Source organism: Egretta garzetta, unplaced genomic scaffold, assembly GCF_000687185.1.
Source record: "Egretta garzetta isolate BGI_Z169 unplaced genomic scaffold, ASM68718v1 scaffold474, whole genome shotgun sequence".
Classification (NCBI taxonomy): Eukaryota; Metazoa; Chordata; class Aves; order Pelecaniformes; family Ardeidae; genus Egretta; species Egretta garzetta.
Genome location: NW_009259524.1, coordinates 1,136,900 through 1,145,179, shown reverse-complemented (window position 1 = coordinate 1,145,179; position 8,280 = coordinate 1,136,900).

The window sequence follows — 8,280 nt, the reverse complement described above, 5'->3', positions numbered from 1 at the left end:
TCTGAGTCGGCCCCAAGTCCATGCTTAGATCCACGCTTAGCGCTTTCTGAAGAGAGCAATGAGCTGTAACTGCTAGTAGGGTGTCAGGGAGCATGGAGAGAATGATTAGGGATGATAGGAGAAATGGCACTGGTGGGAACTGGTGCTGTTGCTGCAATTGACCAGCCTTGGAAGTGTGAGAAGATGGTGGCGGTCTGGGGTCTGATGGGCCTTACCAACAGTGCAAGTCTGCCAACCGCCTGGCAAAATTCCTCCCCAACCTCTGCACAGTGGTTGATCCATGCAGGAAATCGGATGGCACTGCAGCAGAAAAGTCCTACTGTTTTCTGAGAAATAAGTGAAATGCTTTCACGTGATTGAGAGGATTTTTTTTCTTCCAGAAAGTATGTAATGGCTTTCTATGTGGAATTAAGGATATACTTCTGTAACTTACTACTGTTTTGTCTTACTTGAGCTTTGTCTAAAGCTCCGTTTATGTTACAGGGTTTTACAGGATTTCAGCATACCTGATGGGCATTGTCTTACGGGCATTTGTATTCTGTTTTGTGAGAGTTTGGACTCTGCTGTTACTCAATCACAGGTTTGAAACTCCCATCTGCTTCTGATAAGCAGTTCTGTGTCAGCTGCAAATACATTAATCACTTTATCAAAGGAAGGCCCAAACAGTTGTAAATAAAATAATCTTAGATAGTTTCTAGATGCAGGACTGAAGTGGTGGCTGCTCTTACTGTAGATGCTGAACCATTTATCATCTTTTGTTCAAGATCTTCAGTGCTGAGTTTGTTACAAACTGAGCTGTGTGAATTTACAGCCAGCCTGTGTTTTTGTTATTTTGCCAACTAAAACTGAAGATACCTTAAATTCAAACCATTCAGTACAGCTACAGATAACAATGTTGTTCACTCACTTAACCTGGACTTTGCTTTTGAAATACCGTAGTTTTGTACACATGCCTGCCTTAATAAGTTCCCCCCCCCCCTGAAAAATGGGCAATTTGAAGGAGTAGCTTTATAGTTCTGTGTGCTTACTTGAAGTTGGATTTTAAGAAATTGTGACTGCGGTCCCTTAACCCCCCAGTGTTACCTTCAGATATCAAACAAAAAGCCAGACTCCATGCTAATTAGTTATTTGCCAGGTGCCTGTAGCTGTGTAGCACTTTGCTTATTAGCATAACAATACTACTCTGAATATTGTAGCTAATATTTGACAAAGGGAGGTGGGATATGAAAGTTAAAGCTTAAAATGTTGTGGTTTTATTTAGAGATGTTTTGTTCTGGAGCTGTTGTGTTAACTTACATAGGGGTGAGTCTTTTGTGTTTCTACACTGTTGAAGCAATCTAGTCTAATGGGCTTGATGAGCTAAAGGTTAGTCTTAGTTTGTAATTGAAGATCAGTTTTCACTTGCATTCTTGCATTTGTGAAGTTGTCTTGGATTCAGACCCTGGCATACAGTGCACTCCAGTTTCAACAAGACTTTAAGGGGAATTTTTGTAGTTGGTACAACTGCAGTGTGTGGACCTCTTTGAAATGTGTGTCTCCACCTATCTTTCCCTGTTCTGATTTTGCATACGTGTTCTTCACTGAAATAGTCTTCCTAAATGTCAGATATTGGAGTGTAATGTAAAGGTGGGCTATGTGATCCCTCTACTGATATATTCTCTACATCATATTTTATTCAGATAATACTCAGTGGGCCATGTTCAGAGAGTTGTTCTCATTCAGCTTTGGTATAAAATCAGAATGCTCTTATTTTTGAAGGGTTCCAGTGCTGCAAATCAAATCAAAGTCTGGGTGTAATTTAAAATGTTCTGGGTCACTCTGGTTTTATGTATCTGTGCTCTGACTGTTGGGAATTCCATGTTAGGGATCTCTGCAGTTTTTTCTGTTTTCCTCCTCAGACCTAATGTGCGAGATGTTTTTTTTTTTTCTTCCCCTGCATATTCAACTCCCAGGATAAACCAGCCTTCTCTTCTTTCTGCTCTCTAGTGATAGTGGAGTACGCTAGGTGAGGTTCAATAGGGAGTTCACCTTCCCTGCCTTGTGGAAAATGGAAAGACTTTCTATTTATTAGTACGTAGTCCTGTTAATTTCTCAAAGCATAATCATTTAGAGATGGCTAAAGAACAAGACATATTGTAGTCCCTCTTTGCAAACACTGCCTCTGAGGGACAGGAGATTCACTGTCCCTCTGTTCTGCCATGGCCTACAGTATGCAGGCATCAAATGACTGGAGTGGAGGAACCCTGTTCACCGTGCTCCCTTTGCCAGGCTTTATAACCTGTTTGAAGAACTTCCTGCGTGTTTCTGTCCTATTGTTTGTCTTCCAGGAGCTCAGAGCAGGTTCTTTATCTTAAAATGTGAACTGGGACATTTTAAAAAAATGGAACTGGGGAGATGGTGGCGTGTATATAACCTGTATGTTGAGTTGCTTGTAGCAAGCATCTTTGCCTTGAGAGACTGCTCAAGATGGAAGCTCTCTGTTGTCTAAGCCTGTCTTGCTGTAAGGTGGTGGCTATTACAACTTGTAAATGTTTGTTTTTCCATCTACTCAAGAAAAACAGAATGTATTGTACATGCAAATGAATCGGAGAAGGAAAGAGAAAGAATGGGAGAAGGATGAGTTTCATTTGTCCAAAGTGAAATTTGGTGTATGGTGATGTGAAGAGGATGGGTGAAGGAGACAGAAAGGACTGGTTCTCAGTCATTGCTCTTGCTGTTGTGTTTTGACTCATAGTCACAGTAGTGCCTAGTTCTATTAATTTCTCAGAGCATAATCATTTGAGGATGGCTAAAGATCAAGAAATATTCTAGGCCCTCTAGTGACTAGGGATTGACCAGTGATTTTTTTTTTTTTTGTTTTTGGACCATTTAGCATGTTAAATGTAAAGCTGATAGTGAGCTGTGCTTACGCTCTGTTAGGCTCATTCCAAAGACTAAAAAGAAACCATGCTTTCCACTTATCGGCTGTGTCTGCCTTCACTTGGTAGTCCCCTTGACTTCAAAGAAAAACAAGGGAAGATTTTTCTGCCCTTTCCCAGATGGGCAATAGTTTTCCTGTCACAGTACTCCACAGGCCTTATGCATGAACTGTTTGGTTGTCTTTGTTTGTTTGTTTTGCTCTTCCCACTCTAATCTTTAAGAGCCAGTGAGGCAAACGGTGTGAGCAGACCACAAAAACTGCAGATGTGCTGAGATAAAACCAAAGTGACAAAGATAAATCTGTTTCTGTATTGACCTGATCTGATTAGAGATCCCATTTTGACATCAGGGTTTTAGCACTTTCAGGGGGAGAAGCTTTTAAAATCAGATATTTAAAGTGGCCTTATGTAAAATTTTCTTCTTTTTTCAGGACTTCTTTCCTACTTCATAATTACACCGTTTGGCAATATTGCATCCACTGATGATTTAAAGAAAAAATAAAATAATTGGGGGAAGGATAAGTTTTTCACAACTAGCCTTGAAAGATAAAGTGAATGCATCTAAACAAAAATTTAGTGTGTGTGCAAAAATACATAAAATGAGATTTTTTTTTTTTTTTGCTTGTTTACATGGAATAGCTTCCTTTGCTATAGTCTAAAAGCAGATCTTCTAAACAGTAGGGTAAACTGTGTTGTTTTGAAAAAAAATCTTTGATTTAGCTCATACTTGAACATTTAATTTATTCTGGTTAGGAGGAATAAAATTTCTTCTTTTATGTTGCCTTACTCTGTGAAGAAAACTTCTTAACCTTGCTGAAAATCAAAATGTGTGCTTTGGCCAGAAACAGAGCATCGTGGATCTGTTGTTTAGACTGGCTTTGCTTCCTGTGATCTCTCATGTTATTTCCTGTACTGAAATCAGGACACATAAGCTGACATAAACCAGGCATGAACAGATCAAGTGTGTCCTTCTCCAATAAACACCCATGTTAAAAAGTATTTTGATCTTTTGAGAGGCTCAGGTTTTTTGTGTTTGTGTTTTTAATCCTCATGAAAGATGACCCTTGATGCTCATTCTCAGGTAACATTTTCCTTTTTTAGAAAATGTACTGATTTAAGGATTCTTCAGTTACTTTATCCTATATGTTCCTCATGCATGCAGATACTTACAGGTTGGTGGGGTTTTGTTTTGTTTTGAGAGTTTAACTTGAACTTGGAAACATCAGTATACTGAATTAATAAGGGTGGCTTGCTAAGGAGAAATTTTAGGTAGGAGTTGGCTGCTAATGTGATAGGATGATACTGTGCTCAATAGTAATGCTGTAATCTAGTATTATTTTAATTTTCTTGAGGTAATTGGTCTAAGATTGCTTAAGTTACTCTTAGGAGAAAACTCATTCTAAGAGGCCCTCAGATAGCAGGCAGTGGTGTCCTATGCTAGCCTGATGGAATGTGTAAGATCTTTGTGATTACTTCAGCTATGTACTTAAATGTGTTACAGTCAGGTGATACAGCCTATAATCTCAAAAGTATTTACTCACATTGTTTAGTTGGACCTCTTGCAGAAAGGGAAAAGTGAGAGCAGCTCTCGCTGAGTTACGAGGGTTACAGCTATGAGGTGGGTCTCTTCATTGGCAGATGCCTTCCTAGTAGGAAGCTGACAGATGCAAACATTGCTCAAAATGATGTCACTGTCAATATTGTGGGTGTTGTGTTTTTTGGTTTTTTTTTTTTGAATTTCTTGTTTTTTTCACTTTATGGCTTATGGTAAAGAACAGTTTCAGGGCTACCTGCCTGTAACTGTATCAGCTGAAATGAAAATGCCTGTGCTATTTGCAAATACTATGGGAAGGGAGGTGAAGTAATGTTTTGGTAGTAGGGTTGAAAGCTTGTTAGTCAGCCCTGCTAAATTTACTGTTAAAAGTGAAGAACTTTCTCTTGTATGTACTCGGTAATTTGATTGCTTGGAAGTAACTTCCTCCTGTTCTCCATCACTCCCCAGTTAGGGCAGAATTCTGCTCTTAAGATCCTTTCGTAGGTGGCTTCATTTTTATAGTACCTTGTTTTATCTGGAAGGCAGATTAGGAAGCACCTTTTACAGTCACCTTTCTAGGACTATTTCTACTGTATGGCCCTCTGTGTTTTCCGTATTTCCATATTCCATTTATTGCTGGATGCTTAAAAGCACTTTCTTTCTGAGCAGACTACCTTCTGTCCTTTGCTCTCACCTCAGCTTTAATTTCTGACTCTGAGCTCAGTCAGTATAGATCTTTTCCCTGAATATTACTGACATGAGAGAATGTGCATCACTTCAGCTGGTAGAAGGATGTAAAGAAGTTTTATCATCTCTCTAGCATCTTAAAGCATTTTCATTTCTAATGCAAGCAGATTCAGAGTTTTGGTGGAGGAGAACAACAATACTGTGGAATATATGAGGAATCCTTTTTACTATCTCACTGTGCTGTAACGTATTTCTATTCCTTGTATTATCTTGAAGGTTTCTGCTGCTTTTGAATTTCTAACTAGAAATTATTAAAAATGTCTTGTTTGATTTTATGCAGTTGAACTATAGAGCTATAAAGACAATGTAATTAATTCCAGGTAAGAATTTATTTTCAACAGTGAGACCTAGAAATGTGGTTTTGTAACTTACTCTGTTGTACTGTAATGCAAACTGAACTCTGGAAGCTTCCTGAGCAGTGAAACCTAAATATTGCTTTTTCTCTATTTTTGGAAGTTTGTGAAAAGCAAACATAATTTTTACTCAGTTGGCCTTCATATAGGGAGGCTTACTCGGGTTTGGTCAGTGCTAGAACCTGCTGAATTCAGTAAAAGTCTGGTAACCTCTTGTGCAGAAAGTTGTTTGTCTTTGCTTTTTACAGAAGCTTCTTGTGTTTGCTTTTTTGCCTTAGAAATGTCATCTCTGCAGCATACTATATTGTTACAGAAATTATACAGTTCTACTTCTTCAACTGTCTTCACATGTCTGAATGTAGTTCTTTGCCTGCTAGGAGGACGGGGTGTGGTACGTTTTTATCAGGGTTATTCTTGGGTTGTATAAGGACATTCAAGTGCGTGTACCTTGTGTTGTTGCTGAGATCTAACCATTCAGCTCTAGATCATTCTTGAGAAATCTCTCTGCTGTGACTGAGGAATATTTAACAACCAGCAGTGATAATATGTAATATGCAAACATTTGCTTCCTGATCAGCTGTTGATTCTGGGAACTTGGTATTCATATTCACATAAAATTGAGCCCCACCTCTAATACAGCTGATGATGGCAGCCCAGTTGCTGGCAGTTGAAATGCAGTCTGACTAGAAGTACCACTTTGGGCTTGTTTGGAAGTGGCTATGGTAAACAAGCAAAAAATGCTAGAGGCTGTTCTAATTTAGTGATAAGTTTTGAGGAGGATCTAGAGATGAAGTTTGAGGCTATGACCAGTCTCATCCATCTGTTCCTCTCCAACTCCCTTATTGTACGCTGCTCTGAAACTCTGGTGTGAGAGTAACTAATACTTAGTGCTGCTTGGCTGTGGATGATGATGATACATCATGTTACCTTAGAATGCTTGTAGAAATCATGAAATACTTCTTGTATATTGGAAGGTAATAGATCACATTGCAACATACAATCTAAAAATAATTGAATGGTAGAATATCATTCTCTTACTGACCTTAACCTAAAATATCCCCTTCATCAGGAAATATGTTGTGATTGTTGGTTTTTAAATCTTATTTTTATACTGTCTAAATGACAGAAAACAACATAGCTGGAGTCCCATCCTTCCCCACAACTTTCACCTAGCATTTATTCTGTCACTGTGGATGTGGAACAGGCATATGTGATTTCCATTTTTTAAATATGTCCTTGTTCATGCTGTATTTCATTGAAGTCTGTTTGCTCTAGTGAAGCAATAATGTGGAGGTGCTTCTAAAATGATCAGCCTGAGAAGTAATTGTGGGAGAAGTCTAAGTCATTCCTACTTCTGATTTTTCCAGTGCATCCTATCTTTACCATATTTAAATTAAAAATTCCAAGTTAGGGATTGCAATTAATTTTATGCATTCTGCACAGAAGAACAAATAACAGCACCAAACAAGAATTAATTGTGAAATCGTTAAGTGATGTTGTTTATTTTATTGATGGGCCAGCTGAAATGTATTTAAACCTACCAGGATTCTCTTGCTCATTAACAGTCTGAAATACACTATATGAACTGCAACATTTATATAGTATGATGCTTTAGTTTTCAGAAAAGTAGACTGACACTTTCCTATTAGAATTTAGAACAAAAGGAGTCAAGATGGTGCTCCAAGTTTTTGGTACATTAAAAATGTGTATCTATAGATGTATATAAAAAAACTAGCAATAAATGGGAGTATCCTTTAATTAGCGATTGATCTTTCACTTGAATGTGTGACTGAAAATAAATGCATAAAAGAATTCGTGAACCTATTTTAGACCATTTGAACACTGAAGGTGTTGCATTAGGTGGCAACACTTAAGTTAGGATTCTGTGACGTGAATGTCAAACCCACTTTTTTTAATTTATGTCACTTCTCTGCCTACATTGCACTTGTGCATTCATGTGACCTGGCTTTAATTTAACATTTGGTAAATATTTGCATAGTAATTCCTAAAGTGTTCTCCCACACATAAAGGAAATGATGATAAACAGCTTTTAAGTGGCTTGATGTTAAACACAAACATGACTTGCAGCCCTAAGGTAAAATGCACATTAGAGTAACTGTTCAATATTCATTTGGGAAGTGCTGGTATGTATTATACCAGGTAACTTATTCATACTTTTTCTTTACATATTTAGATGTTTCTGTTGTATACTTCAGCTAAACTTCTGCATGAGGGTTTTATGCCATGCTGGAAGAGAACTTCTCCCCATTTGTGCTGCTAGGATTTTTTGGAATTGTTTTGAAGAAAACCTGTCGATGTGTTTTCTCCTAAATGACCCTGCCAACAGGATAGCATTTAGGAGCATGGATAGGTGGTAACCGTACTTGAATGTTGCCCAGAGCTTCTAGGCTGCTGTTAGTTTTATTTTTACAAGAAATTCTTTTGTTTTCCAAAACTATTTCTTTCTTCCTGAGCATGTGAATTTCCAGTAATGATGGTTGAGAAGATATTGGGAGGAATCATTCTAGACGCTGTCACTTATCAGAAGAAGACTTCAGTCTCAAACTAGAAAACTAGAACCTCTCAGTTTAAAAAAAAAAAAAAAAAAAAAAAAAGTTGTCCTAGCATTTTACAGTACAGTTCTTACACTTTTTTGCTTCGTATTGGCAGTTTCCTCAGCAAGTGCCTTCTCTGTAAGTATGTCCTTAATCAATCCCTTCCCTGAGCA